Source organism: Schistocerca serialis, chromosome 5 (assembly GCF_023864345.2).
Source record: "Schistocerca serialis cubense isolate TAMUIC-IGC-003099 chromosome 5, iqSchSeri2.2, whole genome shotgun sequence".
Classification (NCBI taxonomy): Eukaryota; Metazoa; Arthropoda; class Insecta; order Orthoptera; family Acrididae; genus Schistocerca; species Schistocerca serialis.
The window spans coordinates 812,237,636-812,256,035 of record NC_064642.1 but is presented as its reverse complement, the minus strand read 5'-3'; positions in this window follow the sequence as shown (position 1 = coordinate 812,256,035).

The following is an 18,400-nucleotide window of genomic DNA, read 5'->3' as shown; positions in this document are numbered from 1 at the left end:
AAGCCCATTCTCTCTATCATTCTTGCTATGGCTGTCCTACAGAACCGATGTGCCACTATATGTCCACGTTAACGTCGTCTCTGTTACTCCCACTACGAATCTCTCGTGTTAGCAAATGTACCTCGCCGGATGACGAGGCATTTGGCTACCTTATAAGCGTCATAGTTACTGCAGCCAGCAGCTCCCCCTTCTTTGAATCTTTCCTCCCTTTAAATCGTACTGTGGTCAGTCCTGCAGAGCGATACGCCACCACCTGTGCATGTTACCGTTGTCTGATTTACTTCAACGATGATTTCCTCGAGTTTTCAAATAAATCTCGCCGAGTGACGATTCATTTGGCTACCTTAAGAGAGTCATAGTTACAGCTGCCAGCTGCTCGACCTACTTTCTTTCTTTCCACTCTTTAATTATTACTGTGGTCAGTCCTGCACTAGCAATACGCCACTACATGTAAACCTTAACGTTGTCTGAGCTACCTTATCGAAGATATCCTCGAGTTTTCAAAAAAAATTTTACATGGTGACGAGGCATTTGGCTACCTTAAGGGAGTCATAGTACCCCTGCCTGCTGCTCCCACTTTTCTAAGCCCTTTCTCTCTATCATTCTTGCTATGGCTGTCCTACAGAACCAATGTGCCACTATATGTCCAAGTTAACGTCGTCTCTGTTACTCCCACTACGAGTCTCTCGAGTTAGCAAATGTACCTCGCCGGATGACGAGGCATTTGGCTACCTTATAAGCGTCATAGTTACTGCAGCCAGCTGCTCCCCCTTCTTTGAATCTTTCCTCCCCTTAAATCGTAGTGTGGTCAGTCCTGCAGAGCCGATACGCCACCACCTGTCCATGTTACCGTTGTCTGAGTTACTTCAACAACGATTTCCGCGAGTTTTCAAATAAATTTCGCCGAGTGAAGAGGCATTTGGCTACCTTAAGAGAGTCATAGTTACTGCAGCCAGCTGCTCCTCCTTCTTTGAATCTTTTCTCCCTTTAAATCGTACTGTGGTCAGTCCTGCAGAGCGATACGCCACCACCTGTGCATGTTACCGTTGTCTGATTTACTTCAACGACGATTTCCTCGAGTTTTCAAATAAATTTCGCCGAGTGACGTGGCATTTGGCTACCTTAAGAGAGTCATAGTTACTGTTGCCAGCTGCTCGACCAACTTTCTTTCTTTCCACTCTTTAATTATTACTGTGGTCAGTCCTGCAGGAGCAATATGCCACTACATGTAAACCTTAACGTTGTCTGAGCTACCTTAACGAAAATGTCCTCGAGTTTTCAAAAAAAATTTTACATGGTGACGAGGCATTTAACTACCTAAAGAGAGTCATAGTACTAATGTCTGCTGCTCCCACTTTTCTAAGCCCATTCTCTCTATCATTCTTGCTATGGCCTGTCCTACGGAACCGATGTGCCACTATATGTCCACGTTAACGTCGTCACTGTTACTCCCACTACGAGTCTCTCGAGTTAGCAAATGTACCCCGCCGGATGACGAGGCATTTGGCTTCCTTAAGAGAGTCATAGTTACTGCAGCCAGCTGCTCCCCCTTCTTTGAATCTTTCCTCTCTTTAATTCGTACCTTGGTGTCCTGCAGAAGCGATACGCAACCACCTGTCCATGTTACCGTTGTCTGAGTTACTTCAACGTCGATTTCCTCGAGTTTTCAAATAAATTTCGCCGAGTGACGAGGCATTTGGCTACCTTAAGAGAGTCATAGTTACTGTTGCCAGCTGCTCGACCAACTTTCTTTCTTTCCACTCTTTAATTATTACTGTGGTCAGTCCTGCAGGAGCAATATGCCACCACATGTAAACCTTAACGTTGTCTGAGCTACCTTAACGAAAATATCCTCGAGTTTTCAAAAAAAATTTTACATGGTGATGAGGCATTTGGCTACCTTAAGGGAGTCATAGTACCCCTGCCTGCTGTTCCTAATTTTCTAAGCCCATTCTCTCTATCATTCTTGCTATGGCTGTCCTACAGAACCGATGTGCCACTATATGTCCACGTTAACGTCGTCTCTGTTACTCCCACTACGAGTCTCTCGAGTTAGCAAATGTACCTCGCCGGATGACGAGGCATTTGGCTACCTTATAAGCGTCATAGTTACTGCAGCCAGCTGCTCCCCCTTCTTTGAATCTTTCCTCCCTTTAAATCGTACTGTGGTCAGTCCTGCAGAGCGATACGCCACCACCTGTGCATGTTACCGTTGTCTGATTTACTTCAACGACGATTTCCTCGAGTTTTCAAATAAATTTCGCCGAGTGACGAGGCATTTGGCTACCTTAAGAGAGTCATAGTTACTGTTGCCAGCTGCTCGACCAACTTTCTTTCTTTCCACTCTTTAATTATTACTGTGGTCAGTCCCGCAGGAGCAATATGCCACTACATGTAAACCTTAACGTTGTCTGAGCTACCTTAACGAAAATGTCCTCGAGTTTTCAAAAAATATTTTACATGGTGACGAGGCATTTAACTACCTAAAGAGAGTCATAGTACTAATGTCTGCTGCTCCCACTTTTCTAAGCCCATTCTCTCTATCATTCTTGCTATGGCCTGTCCTACGGAACCGATGTGCCACTATATGTCCACGTTAACGTCGTCACTGTTACTCCCACTACGAGTCTCTCGAGTTAGCAAATGTACCCCGCCGGATGACGAGGCATTTGGCTTCCTTAAGAGAGTCATAGTTACTGCAGCCAGCTGCTCCCCCTTCTTTGAATCTTTCCTCTCTTTAATTCGTACCTTGGTGTCCTGCAGAAGCGATACGCAACCACCTGTCCATGTTACCGTTGTCTGAGTTACTTCAACGTCGATTTCCTCGAGTTTTCAAATAAATTTCGCCGAGTGACGAGGCATTTGGCTACCTTAAGAGAGTCATAGTTACTGTTGCCAGCTGCTCGACCAACTTTCTTTCTTTCCACTCTTTAATTATTACTGTGGTCAGTCCTGCAGGAGCAATATGCCACCACATGTAAACCTTAACGTTGTCTGAGCTACCTTAACGAAAATATCCTCGAGTTTTCAAAAAAAATTTTACATGGTGATGAGGCATTTGGCTACCTTAAGGGAGTCATAGTACCCCTGCCTGCTGTTCCTAATTTTCTAAGCCCATTCTCTCTATCATTCTTGCTATGGCTGTCCTACAGAACCGATGTGCCACTATATGTACACGTTAACGTCGTCTCTGTTACTCCCACTACGAGTCTCTCGAGTTAGCAAATGTACCTCGCCGGATGACGAGGCATTTGGCTACCTTATAAGCGTCATAGTTACTGCAGCCAGCTGCTCCCCCTTCTTTGAATCTTTCCTCCCTTTAAATCGTACTGTGGTCAGTCCTGCAGAGCGATACGCCACCACCTGTGCATGTTACCGTTGTCTGATTTACTTCAACGACGATTTCCTCGAGTTTTCAAATAAATTTCGCCGAGTGACGAGGCATTTGGCTACCTTAAGAGAGTCATAGTTACTGTTGCCAGCTGCTCGACCAACTTTCTTTCTTTCCACTCTTTAATTATTACTGTGGTCAGTCCCGCAGGAGCAATATGCCACTACATGCAAACCTTAACGTTGTCTGAGCTACCTTAACGAAAATGTCCTCGAGTTTTCAAAAAATATTTTACATGGTGACGAGGCATTTAACTACCTAAAGAGAGTCATAGTACTAATGTCTGCTGCTCCCACTTTTCTAAGCCCATTCTCTCTATCATTCTTGCTATGGCCTGTCCTACGGAACCGATGTGCCACTATATGTCCACGTTAACGTCGTCACTGTTACTCCCACTACGAGTCTCTCGAGTTAGCAAATGTACCCCGCCGGATGACGAGGCATTTGGCTTCCTTAAGAGAGTCATAGTTACTGCAGCCAGCTGCTCCCCCTTCTTTGAATCTTTCCTCTCTTTAATTCGTACCTTGGTGTCCTGCAGAAGCGATACGCAACCACCTGTCCATGTTACCGTTGTCTGAGTTACTTCAACGTCGATTTCCTCGAGTTTTCAAATAAATTTCGCCGAGTGACGAGGCATTTGGCTACCTTAAGAGAGTCATAGTTACTGTTGCCAGCTGCTCGACCAACTTTCTTTCTTTCCACTCTTTAATTATTACTGTGGTCAGTCCTGCAGGAGCAATATGCCACTACATGTAAACCTTAACGTTGTCTGAGCTACCTTCACGAAAATATCCTCGAGTTTTCAAAAAAAATTTTACATGGTGATGAGGCATTTGGCTACCTTAAGGGAGTCATAGTACCCCTGCCTGCTGTTCCCAATTTTCTAAGCCCATTCTCTCTATCATTCTTGCTATGGCTGTCCTACAGAACCGATGTGCCACTATATGTCCACGTTAACGTCGTCTCTGTTACTCCCACTACGAATCTCTCGTGTTAGCAAATGTACCTCGCCGGATGACGAGGCATTTGGCTACCTTATAAGCGTCATAGTTACTGCAGCCAGCAGCTCCCCCTTCTTTGAATCTTTCCTCCCTTTAAATCGTACTGTGGTCAGTCCTGCAGAGCGATACGCCACCACCTGTGCATGTTACCGTTGTCTGATTTACTTCAACGATGATTTCCTCGAGTTTTCAAATAAATCTCGCCGAGTGACGATTCATTTGGCTACCTTAAGAGAGTCATAGTTACAGCTGCCAGCTGCTCGACCTACTTTCTTTCTTTCCACTCTTTAATTATTACTGTGGTCAGTCCTGCACTAGCAATACGCCACTACATGTAAACCTTAACGTTGTCTGAGCTACCTTATCGAAGATATCCTCGAGTTTTCAAAAAAAATTTTACATGGTGACGAGGCATTTGGCTACCTTAAGGGAGTCATAGTACCCCTGCCTGCTGCTCCCACTTTTCTAAGCCCTTTCTCTCTATCATTCTTGCTATGGCTGTCCTACAGAACCAATGTGCCACTATATGTCCAAGTTAACGTCGTCTCTGTTACTCCCACTACGAGTCTCTCGAGTTAGCAAATGTACCTCGCCGGATGACGAGGCATTTGGCTACCTTATAAGCGTCATAGTTACTGCAGCCAGCTGCTCCCCCTTCTTTGAATCTTTCCTCCCTTTAAATCGTAGTGTGGTCAGTCCTGCAGAGCCGATACGCCACCACCTGTCCATGTTACCGTTGTCTGAGTTACTTCAACAACGATTTCCGCGAGATTTCAAATAAATTTCGCCGAGTGAAGAGGCATTTGGCTACCTTAAGAGAGTCATAGTTACTGCAGCCAGCTGCTCCTCCTTCTTTGAATCTTTTCTCCCTTTAAATCGTACTGTGGTCAGTCCTGCAGAGCGATACGCCACCACCTGTGCATGTTACCGTTGTCTGATTTACTTCAACGACGATTTCCTCGAGTTTTCAAATAAATTTCGCCGAGTGACGTGGCATTTGGCTACCTTAAGAGAGTCATAGTTACTGTTGCCAGCTGCTCGACCAACTTTCTTTCTTTCCACTCTTTAATTATTACTGTGGTCAGTCCTGCAGGAGCAATATGCCACTACATGTAAACCTTAACGTTGTCTGAGCTACCTTAACGAAAATGTCCTCGAGTTTTCAAAAAAAATTTTACATGGTGACGAGGCATTTAACTACCTAAAGAGAGTCATAGTACTAATGTCTGCTGCTCCCACTTTTCTAAGCCCATTCTCTCTATCATTCTTGCTATGGCCTGTCCTACGGAACCGATGTGCCACTATATGTCCACGTTAACGTCGTCACTGTTACTCCCACTACGAGTCTCTCGAGTTAGCAAATGTACCCCGCCGGATGACGAGGCATTTGGCTTCCTTAAGAGAGTCATAGTTACTGCAGCCAGCTGCTCTCCCTTCTTTGAATCTTTCCTCTCTTTAATTCGTACCTTGGTGTCCTGCAGAAGCGATACGCAACCACCTGTCCATGTTACCGTTGTCTGAGTTACTTCAACGTCGATTTCCTCGAGTTTTCAAATAAATTTCGCCGAGTGACGAGGCATTTGGCTACCTTAAGAGAGTCATAGTTACTGTTGCCAGCTGCTCGACCAACTTTCTTTCTTTCCACTCTTTAATTATTACTGTGGTCAGTCCTGCAGGAGCAATATGCCACCACATGTAAACCTTAACGTTGTCTGAGCTACCTTAACGAAAATATCCTCAAGTTTTCAAAAAAAATTTTACGTGGTGATGAGGCATTTGGCTACCTTAAGGGAGTCATAGTACCCCTGCCTGCTGTTCCTAATTTTCTAAGCCCATTCTCTCTATCATTCTTGCTATGGCTGTCCTACAGAACCGATGTGCCACTATATGTCCACGTTAACGTCGTCTCTGTTACTCCCACTACGAGTCTCTCGAGTTAGCAAATGTACCTCGCCGGATGACGAGGCATTTGGCTACCTTATAAGCGTCATAGTTACTGCAGCCAGCTGCTCCCCCTTCTTTGAATCTTTCCTCCCTTTAAATCGTACTGTGGTCAGTCCTGCAGAAGCGATACGCCACCACCTGTCCATGTTACCGTTGTCTGAGTTACTTCAACAACGATTTCCGCGAGTTTTCAAATAAATTTCGCCGAGTGACGAGGCATTTGGCTACCTTAAGAGAGTCATAGTTACTGCAGCCAGCTGCTCCTCCTTCTTTGAATCTTTCCTCCCTTTAAATCGTACTGTGGTCAGTCCTGCAGAGCGATACGCCACCACCTGTGCATGTTACCGTTGTCTGATTTACTTCAACGACGATTTCCTCGAGTTTTCAAATAAATTTCGCCGAGTGACGAGGCATTTGGCTACATTAAGAGAGTCATAGTTACTGTTGCCAGCTGCTCGACCAACTTTCTTTCTTTCCACTCTTTAATTATTACTGTGGTCAGTCCTGCAGGAGCAATATGCCACTACATGTAAACCTTAACGTTGTCTGAGCTACCTTAACGAAAATGTCCTCGAGTTTTCAAAAAAAATTTTACATGGTGACGAGGCATTTAACTACCTAAAGAGAGTCATAGTACTAATGTCTGCTGCTCCCACTTTTCTAAGCCCTTTCCCTCTATCATTCTTGCTATGGCCTGTCCTACGGAACCGATGTGCCACTATATGTCCACGTTAACGTCGTCACTGTTACTCCCACTACGAGTCTCTCGAGTTAGCAAATGTACCCCGCCGGATGACGAGGCATTTGGCTTCCTTAAGAGAGTCATAGTTACTGCAGCCAGCTGCTCCCCCTTCTTTGAATCTTTCCTCTCTTTAATTCGTACCTTGGTGTCCTGCAGAAGCGATACGCAACCACCTGTCCATGTTACCGTTGTCTGAATTACTTCAACGTCGATTTCCTCGAGTTTTCAAATAAATTTCGCCGAGTGACGAGGCATTTGGCTACCTTAAGAGAGTCATAGTTACTGATGCCAGCTGCTCGACCAACTTTCTCTCTTTCCACTCTTTAATTATTACTGTGGTCAGTCCTGCACTAGCAATACGCCATTACATGTAAACCTTAACGTTGTCTGAGCTACCTTATCGAAGATATCCTCGAGTTTTCAAAAAAAATTTTACATGGTGACGAGGCATTTGGCTGCCTTAAGGGAGTCATAGTACCCCTGCCTGCTGCTCCCACTTTTCTAAGCCCTTTCTCTCTATCATTCTTGCTATGGCTGTCCTACAGAACCAATGTGCCACTATATGTCCAAGTTAACGTCGTCTCTGTTACTCCCACTACGAGTCTCTCGAGTTAGCAAATGTACCTCGCCGGATGACGAGGCATTTGGCTACCTTATAAGCGTCATAGTTACTGCAGCCAGCTGCTCCCCCTTCTTTGAATCTTTCCTCCCTTTAAATCGTACTGTGGTCAGTCCTGCAGAAGCGATACGCCACCACCTGTCCATGTTACCGTTGTCTGAGTTACTTCAACAACGATTTCCGCGAGTTTTCAAATAAATTTCGCCGAGTGAAGAGGCATTTGGCTACCTTAAGAGAGTCATAGTTACTGCAGCCAGCTGCTCCTCCTTCTTTGAATCTTTCCTCCCTTTAAATCGTACTGTGGTCAGTCCTGCAGAGCGATACGCCACCACCTGTGCATGTTACCGTTGTCTGATTTACTTCAACGACGATTTCCTCGAGTTTTCAAATAAATCTCGCCGAGTGACGATTCATTTGGCTACCTTAAGAGAGTCATAGTTACTGCTGCCAGCTGCTCGACCTACTTTCTTTCTTTCCACTCTATAATTATTACTGTGGTCAGTCCTGCACTAGCAATATGCCACTACATGTAAACCTTAACGTTGTCTGAGCTACCTTATCGAAGATATCCTCGAGTTTTCAAAAAAAATTTTACATGGTGACGAGGCATTTGGCTACCTTAAGGGAGTCATAGTACCCCTGCCTGCTGCTCCCACTTTTCTAAGCCCTTTCTCTCTATCATTCTTGCTATGGCTGTCCTACAGAACCAATGTGCCACTATATGTCCAAGTTAACGTCGTCTCTGTTACTCCCACTACGAGTCTCTCGAGTCAGCAAATGTACCTCGCCGGATGACGAGGCATTTGGCTACCTTATAAGCGTCATAGTTACTGCAGCCAGCTGCTCCCCCTTCTTTGAATCTTTCCTCCCTTTAAATCGTACTGTGGTCAGTCCTGCAGAAGCGATACGCCACCACCTGTCCATGTTACCGTTGTCTGAGTTACTTCAACAACGATTTCCGCGAGTTTTCAAATAAATTTCGCCGAGTGAAGAGGCATTTGGCTACCTTAAGAGAGTCATAGTTACTGCAGCCAGCTGCTCCTCCTTCTTTGAATCTTTCCTCCCTTTAAATCGTACTGTGGTCAGTCCTGCAGAGCGATACGCCACCACCTGTGCATGTTACCGTTGTCTGATTTACTTCAACGACGATTTCCTCGAGTTTTCAAATAAATTTCGCCGAGTGACGAGGCATTTGGCTACCTTAAGAGAGTCATAGTTACTGTTGCCAGCTGCTCGACCAACTTTCTTTCTTTCCACTCTTTAATTATTACTGTGGTCAGTCCTGCAGGAGCAATATGCCACTACATGTAAACCTTAACGTTGTCTGAGCTACCTTAACGAAAATGTCCTCGAGTTTTCAAAAAAAATTTTACATGGTGACGAGGCATTTAACTACCTAAAGAGAGTCATAGTACTAATGTCTGCTGCTCCCACTTTTCTAAGCCCATTCTCTCTATCATTCTTGCTATGGCCTGTCCTACGGAACCGATGTGCCACTATATGTCCACGTTAACGTCGTCACTGTTACTCCCACTACGAGTCTCTCGAGTTAGCAAATGTACCCCGCCGGATGACGAGGCATTTGGCTTCCTTAAGAGAGTCATAGTTACTGCAGCCAGCTGCTCCCCCTTCTTTGAATCTTTCCTCTCTTTAATTCGTACCTTGGTGTCCTGCAGAAGCGATACGCAACCACCTGTCCATGTTACCGTTGTCTGAGTTACTTCAACGTCGATTTCCTCGAGTTTTCAAATAAATTTCGCCGAGTGACGAGGCATTTGGCTACCTTAAGAGAGTCATAGTTACTGTTGCCAGCTGCTCGACCAACTTTTTTTCTTTCCACTCTTTAATTATTACTGTGGTCAGTCCTGCAGGAGCAATATGCCACTCCATGTAAACCTTAACGTTGTCTGAGCTACCTTAACGAAAATATCCTCGAGTTTTCAAAAAAAATTTTACATGGTGATGAGGCATTTGGCTACCTTAAGGGAGTCATAGTACCCCTGCCTGCTGTTCCCAATTTTCTAAGCCCATTCTCTCTATCATTCTTGCTATGGCTGTCCTACAGAACCGATGTGCCACTATATGTCCACGTTAACGTCGTCTCTGTTACTCCCACTACGAGTCTCTCGAGTTAGCAAATGTACCTCGCCGGATGACGAGGCATTTGGCTACCTTATAAGCGTCATAGTTACTGCAGCCAGCTGCTCCCCCTTCTTTGAATCTTTCCTCCCTTTAAATCGTACTGTGGTCAGTCCTGCAGAAGCGATACGCCACCACCTGTCCATGTTACCGTTGTCTGAGTTACTTCAACAACGATTTCCGCGAGTTTTCAAATAAATTTCGCCGAGTGAAGAGGCATTTGGCTACCTTAAGAGAGTCATAGTTACTGCAGCCAGCTGCTCCTCCTTCTTTGAATCTTTCCTCCCTTTAAATCGTACTGTGGTCAGTCCTGCAGAGCGATACGCCACCACCTGTGCATGTTACCGTTGTCTGATTTACTTCAACGACGATTTCCTCGAGTTTTCAAATAAATCTCGCCGAGTGACGATTCATTTGGCTACCTTAAGAGAGTCATAGTTACTGCTGCCAGCTGCTCGACCTACTTTCTTTCTTTCCACTCTATAATTATTACTGTGGTCAGTCCTGCACTAGCAATATGCCACTACATGTAAACCTTAACGTTGTCTGAGCTACCTTATCGAAGATATCCTCGAGTTTTCAAAAAAAATTTTACATGGTGACGAGGCATTTGGCTACCTTAAGGGAGTCATAGTACCCCTGCCTGCTGCTCCCACTTTTCTAAGCCCTTTCTCTCTATCATTCTTGCTATGGCTGTCCTACAGAACCAATGTGCCACTATATGTCCAAGTTAACGTCGTCTCTGTTACTCCCACTACGAGTCTCTCGAGTCAGCAAATGTACCTCGCCGGATGACGAGGCATTTGGCTACCTTATAAGCGTCATAGTTACTGCAGCCAGCGGCTCCCCCTTCTTTGAATCTTTCCTCCCTTTAAATCGTACTGTGGTCAGTCCTGCAGAAGCGATACGCCACCACCTGTCCATGTTACCGTTGTCTGAGTTACTTCAACAACGATTTCCGCGAGTTTTCAAATAAATTTCGCCGAGTGAAGAGGCATTTGGCTACCTTAAGAGAGTCATAGTTACTGCAGCCAGCTGCTCCTCCTTCTTTGAATCTTTCCTCCCTTTAAATCGTACTGTGGTCAGTCCTGCAGAGCGATACGCCACCACCTGTGCATGTTACCGTTGTCTGATTTACTTCAACGACGATTTCCTCGAGTTTTCAAATAAATTTCGCCGAGTGACGAGGCATTTGGCTACCTTAAGAGAGTCATAGTTACTGTTGCCAGCTGCTCGACCAACTTTCTTTCTTTCCACTCTTTAATTATTACTGTGGTCAGTCCTGCAGGAGCAATATGCCACTACATGTAAACCTTAACGTTGTCTGAGCTACCTTAACGAAAATGTCCTCGAGTTTTCAAAAAAAATTTTACATGGTGACGAGGCATTTAACTACCTAAAGAGAGTCATAGTACTAATGTCTGCTGCTCCCACTTTTCTAAGCCCATTCTCTCTATCATTCTTGCTATGGCCTGTCCTACGGAACCGATGTGCCACTATATGTCCACGTTAACGTCGTCACTGTTACTCCTACTACGAGTCTCTCGAGTTAGCAAATGTACCCCGCCGGATGACGAGGCATTTGGCTTCCTTAAGAGAGTCATAGTTACTGCAGCCAGCTGCTCCCCCTTCTTTGAATCTTTCCTCTCTTTAATTCGTACCTTGGTGTCCTGCAGAAGCGATACGCAACCACCTGTCCATGTTACCGTTGTCTGAGTTACTTCAACGTCGATTTCCTCGAGTTTTCAAATAAATTTCGCCGAGTGACGAGGCATTTGGCTACCTTAAGAGAGTCATAGTTACTGTTGCCAGCTGCTCGACCAACTTTCTTTCTTTCCACTCTTTAATTATTACTGTGGTCAGTCCTGCAGGAGCAATATGCCACTCCATGTAAACCTTAACGTTGTCTGAGCTACCTTAACGAAAATATCCTCGAGTTTTCAAAAAAAATTTTACATGGTGATGAGGCATTTGGCTACCTTAAGGGAGTCATAGTACCCCTGCCTGTTGTTCCCAATTTTCTAAGCCCATTCTCTCTATCATTCTTGCTATGGCTGTCCTACAGAACCGATGTGCCACTATATGTCCACGTTAACGTCGTCTCTGTTACTCCCACTACGAGTCTCTCGAGTTAGCAAATGTACCTCGCCGGATGACGAGGCATTTGGCTACCTTATAAGCGTCATAGTTACTGCAGCCAGCTGCTCCCCCTTCTTTGAATCTTTCCTCCCTTTAAATCGTACTGTGGTCAGTCCTGCAGAAGCGATACGCCACCACCTGTCCATGTTACCGTTGTCTGAGTTACTTCAACAACGATTTCCGCGAGTTTTCAAATAAATTTCGCCGAGTGAAGAGGCATTTGGCTACCTTAAGAGAGTCATAGTTACTGCAGCCAGCTGCTCCTCCTTCTTTGAATCTTTCCTCCCTTTAAATCGTACTGTGGTCAGTCCTGCAGAGCGATACGCCACCACCTGTGCATGTTACCGTTGTCTGATTTACTTCAACGACGATTTCCTCGAGTTTTCAAATAAATCTCGCCGAGTGACGATTCATTTGGCTACCTTAAGAGAGTCATAGTTACTGCTGCCAGCTGCTCGACCTACTTTCTTTCTTTCCACTCTATAATTATTACTGTGGTCAGTCCTGCACTAGCAATATGCCACTACATGTAAACCTTAACGTTGTCTGAGCTACCTTATCGAAGATATCCTCGAGTTTTCAAAAAAAATTTTACATGGTGACGAGGCATTTGGCTACCTTAAGGGAGTCATAGTACCCCTGCCTGCTGCTCCCACTTTTCTAAGCCCATTCTCTCTATCATTCTTGCTATGGCCTGTCCTACGGAACCGATGTGCCACTATATGTCCACGTTAACGTCGTCACTGTTACTCCCACTACGAGTCTCTCGAGTTAGCAAATGTACCCCGCCGGATGACGAGGCATTTGGCTTCCTTAAGAGAGTCATAGTTACTGCAGCCAGCTGCTCCCCCTTCTTTGAATCTTTCCTCTCTTTAATTCGTACCTTGGTGTCCTGCAGAAGCGATACGCAACCACCTGTCCATGTTACCGTTGTCTGAGTTACTTCAACGTCGATTTCCTCGAGTTTTCAAATAAATTTCGCCGAGTGACGAGGCATTTGGCTACCTTAAGAGAGTCATAGTTACTGTTGCCAGCTGCTCGACCAACTTTCTTTCTTTCCACTCTTTAATTATTACTGTGGTCAGTCCTGCAGGAGCAATATGCCACTCCATGTAAACCTTAACGTTGTCTGAGCTACCTTAACGAAAATATCCTCGAGTTTTCAAAAAAAATTTTACATGGTGATGAGGCATTTGGCTACCTTAAGGGAGTCATAGTACCCCTGCCTGCTGTTCCCAATTTTCTAAGCCCATTCTCTCTATCATTCTTGCTATGGCTGTCCTACAGAACCGATGTGCCACTATATGTCCACGTTAACGTCGTCTCTGTTACTCCCACTACGAGTCTCTCGAGTTAGCAAATGTACCTCGCCGGATGACGAGGCATTTGGCTACCTTATAAGCGTCATAGTTACTGCAGCCAGCTGCTCCCCCTTCTTTGAATCTTTCCTCCCTTTAAATCGTACTGTGGTCAGTCCTGCAGAAGCGATACGCCACCACCTGTCCATGTTACCGTTGTCTGAGTTACTTCAACAACGATTTCCGCGAGTTTTCAAATAAATTTCGCCGAGTGAAGAGGCATTTGGCTACCTTAAGAGAGTCATAGTTACTGCAGCCAGCTGCTCCTCCTTCTTTGAATCTTTCCTCCCTTTAAATCGTACTGTGGTCAGTCCTGCAGAGCGATACGCCACCACCTGTGCATGTTACCGTTGTCTGATTTACTTCAACGACGATTTCCTCGAGTTTTCAAATAAATCTCGCCGAGTGACGATTCATTTGGCTACCTTAAGAGAGTCATAGTTACTGCTGCCAGCTGCTCGACCTACTTTCTTTCTTTCCACTCTATAATTATTACTGTGGTCAGTCCTGCACTAGCAATATGCCACTACATGTAAACCTTAACGTTGTCTGAGCTACCTTATCGAAGATATCCTCGAGTTTTCAAAAAAAATTTTACATGGTGACGAGGCATTTGGCTACCTTAAGGGAGTCATAGTACCCCTGCCTGCTGCTCCCACTTTTCTAAGCCCTTTCTCTCTATCATTCTTGCTATGGCTGTCCTACAGAACCAATGTGCCACTATATGTCCAAGTTAACGTCGTCTCTGTTACTCCCACTACGAGTCTCTCGAGTCAGCAAATGTACCTCGCCGGATGACGAGGCATTTGGCTACCTTATAAGCGTCATAGTTACTGCAGCCAGCTGCTCCCCCTTCTTTGAATCTTTCCTCCCTTTAAATCGTACTGTGGTCAGTCCTGCAGAAGCGATACGCCACCACCTGTCCATGTTACCGTTGTCTGAGTTACTTCAACAACGATTTCCGCGAGTTTTCAAATAAATTTCGCCGAGTGAAGAGGCATTTGGCAACCTTAAGAGAGTCATAGTTACTGCAGCCAGCTGCTCCTCCTTCTTTGAATCTTTCCTCCCTTTAAATCGTACTGTGGTCAGTCCTGCAGAGCGATACGCCACCACCTGTGCATGTTACCGTTATCTGATTTACTTCAACGACGATTTCCTCGAGTTTTCAAATAAATTTCGCCGAGTGACGAGGCATTTGGCTACCTTAAGAGAGTCATAGTTACTGTTGCCAGCTGCTCGACCAACTTTCTTTCTTTCCACTCTTTAATTATTACTGTGGTCAGTCCTGCAGGAGCAATATGCCACTACATGTAAACCTTAACGTTGACTGAGCTACCTTAACGAAAATGTCCTCGAGTTTTCAAAAAAAATTTTACATGGTGACGAGGCATTTAACTACCTAAAGAGAGTCATAGTACTAATGTCTGTTGCTCCCACTTTTCTAAGCCCATTCTCTCTATCATTCTTGCTATGGCCTGTCCTACGGAACCGATGTGCCACTATATGTCCACGTTAACTTCGTCACTGTTACTCCCACTACGAGTCTCTCGAGTTAGCAAATGTACCCCGCCGGATGACGAGGCATTTGGCTTCCTTAAGAGAGTCATAGTTACTGCAGCCAGCTGCTCCCCCTTCTTTGAATCTTTCCTCTCTTTAATTCGTACCTTGGTGTCCTGCAGAAGCGATACGCAACCACCTGTCCATGTTACCGTTGTCTGAGTTACTTCAACGTCGATTTCCTCGAGTTTTCAAATAAATTTCGCCGAGTGACGAGGCATTTGGCTACCTTAAGAGAGTCATAGTTACTGTTGCCAGCTGCTCGACCAACTTTCTTTCTTTCCACTCTTTAATTATTACTGTGGTCAGTCCTGCAGGAGCAATATGCCACTCCATGTAAACCTTAACGTTGTCTGAGCTACCTTAACGAAAATATCCTCGAGTTTTCAAAAAAAATTTTACATGGTGATGAGGCATTTGGCTACCTTAAGGGAGTCATAGTACCCCTGCCTGCTGTTCCCAATTTTCTAAGCCCATTCTCTCTATCATTCTTGCTATGGCTGTCCTACAGAACCGATGTGCCACTATATGTCCACGTTAACGTCGTCTCTGTTACTCCCACTACGAGTCTCTCGAGTTAGCAAATGTACCTCGCCGGATGACGAGGCATTTGGCTACCTTATAAGCGTCATAGTTACTGCAGCCAGCTGCTCCCCCTTCTTTGAATCTTTCCTCCCTTTAAATCGTACTGTGGTCAGTCCTGCAGAAGCGATACGCCACCACCTGTCCATGTTACCGTTGTCTGAGTTACTTCAACAACGATTTCCGCGAGTTTTCAAATAAATTTCGCCGAGTGAAGAGGCATTTGGCTACCTTAAGAGAGTCATAGTTACTGCAGCCAGCTGCTCCTCCTTCTTTGAATCTTTCCTCCCTTTAAATCGTACTGTGGTCAGTCCTGCAGAGCGATACGCCACCACCTGTGCATGTTACCGTTGTCTGAGTTACTTCAACGACGATTTCCTCGAGTTTTCAAATAAATCTCGCCGAGTGACGATTCATTTGGCTACCTTAAGAGAGTCATAGTTACAGCTGCCAGCTGCTCGACCTACTTTCTTTCTTTCCACTCTTTAATTATTACTGTGGTCAGTCCTGCACTAGCAATACGCCACTACATGTAAACCTTAACGTTGTCTGAGCTACCTTATCGAAGATATCCTCGAGTTTTCAAAAAAAATTTTACATGGTGACGAGGCATTTGTCTACCTTAAGGGAGTCATAGTACCCCTGCCTGCTGCTCCCACTTTTCTAAGCCCTTTCTCTCTATCATTCTTGCTATGGCTGTCCTACAGAACCAATGTGCCACTATATGTCCAAGTTAACGTCGTCTCTGTTACTCCCAGTACGAGTCTCTCGAGTTAGCAAATGTACCTCGCCGGATGACGAGGCATTTGGCTACCTTATAAGCGTCATAGTTACTGCAGCCAGCTGCTCCCCCTTCTTTGAATCTTTCCTCCCTTTAAATCGTACTGTGGTCAGTCCTGCAGAAGCGATACGCCACCACCTGTCCATGTTACCGTTGTCTGAGTTACTTCAACAACGATTTCCGCGAGTTTTCAAATAAATTTCGCCGAGTGAAGAGGCATTTGGCTACCTTAAGAGAGTCATAGTTACTGCAGCCAGCTGCTCCTCCTTCTTTGAATCTTTCCTCCCTTTAAATCGTACTGTGGTCAGTCCTGCAGAGCGATACGCCACCACCTGTGCATGTTACCGTTGTCTGATTTACTTCAACGACGATTTCCTCGAGTTTTCAAATAAATCTCGCCGAGTGACGATTCATTTGGCTACCTTAAGAGAGTCATAGTTACTGCTGCCAGCTGCTCGACCTACTTTCTTTCTTTCCACTCTATAGTTATTACTGTGGTCAGTCCTGCACTAGCAATATGCCATTACATGTAAACCTTAACGTTGTCTGAGCTACCTTATCGAAGATATCCTCGAGTTTTCAAAAAAAATTTTACATGGTGACGAGGCATTTGGCTACCTTAAGGGAGTCATAGTACCCCTGCCTGCTGCTCCCACTTTTCTAAGCCCTTTCTCTCTATCATTCTTGCTATGGCTGTCCTACAGAACCAATGTGCCACTATATGTCCAAGTTAACGTCGTCTCTGTTACTCCCACTACGAGTCTCTCGAGTTAGCAAATGTACCTCGCCGGATGACGAGGCATTTGGCTACCTTATAAGCGTCATAGTTACTGCAGCCAGCTGCTCCCCCTTCTTTGAATCTTTCCTCCCTTTAAATCGTACTGTGGTCAGTCCTGCAGAAGCGATACGCCACCACCTGTCCATGTTACCGTTGTCTGAGTTACTTCAACAACGATTTCCGCGAGTTTTCAAATAAATTTCGCCGAGTGACGAGGCATTTGGCTACCTTAAGAGAGTCATAGTTACTGTTGCCAGTTGCTCGACCAACTTTCTTTCTTTCCACTCTTTAATTATTACTGTGGTCAGTCCTGCAGGAGCAATATGCCACTACATGTAAACCTTAACGTTGTCTGAGCTACCTTAACGAAAATGTCCTCGAGTTTTCAAAAAAAATTTTACATGGTGACGAGGCATTTAACTACCTAAAGAGAGTCATAGTACTAATGTCTGCTGCTCCCACTTTTCTAAGCCCATTCTCTCTATCATTCTTGCTATGGCCTGTCCTACGGAACCGATGTGCCACCATATGTCCTCGTTAACGTCGTCACTGTTACTCCCACTACGAGTCTCTCGAGTTAGCAAATGTACCCCGCCGGATGACGAGGCATTTGGCTTCCTTAAGAGAGTCATAGTTACTGCAGCCAGCTGCTCCCCCTTCTTTGAATCTTTCCTCTCTTTAATTCGTACCTTGGTGTCCTGCAGAAGCGATACGCAACCACCTGTCCATGTTACCGTTGTCTGAGTTACTTCAACGTCGATTTCCTCGAGTTTTCAAATAAATTTCGCCGAGTGACGAGGCATTTGGCTACCTTAAGAGAGTCATAGTTACTGTTGCCAGCTGCTCGACCAACTTTCTTTCTTTCCACTCTTTAATTATTACTGTGGTCAGTCCTGCAGGAGCAATATGCCACTACATGTAAACCTTAACGTTGTCTGAGCTACCTTAACGAAAATATCCTCGAGTTTTCAAAAAAAATTTTACATGGTGATGAGGCATTTGGCTACCTTAAGGGAGTCATAGTACCCCTACCTGCTGTTCCCAATTTTCTAAGCCCATTCTCTCTATCATTCTTGCTATGGCTGTCCTACAGAACCGATGTGCCACTATATGTCCACGTTAACGTCGTCTCTGTTACTCCCACTACGAGTCTCTCGAGTTAGCAAATGTACCTCGCCGGATGACGAGGCATTTGGCTACCTTAAGAGAGTCATAGTTACTGCAGCCAGCTGCTCCTCCTTCTTTGAATCTTTCCTCCCTTTAAATCGTACTGTGGTCAGTCCTGCAGAGCGATACGCCACCACCTGTGCATGTTACCGTTGTCTGATTCACTTCAACGACGATTTCCTCGAGTTTTCAAATAAATCTC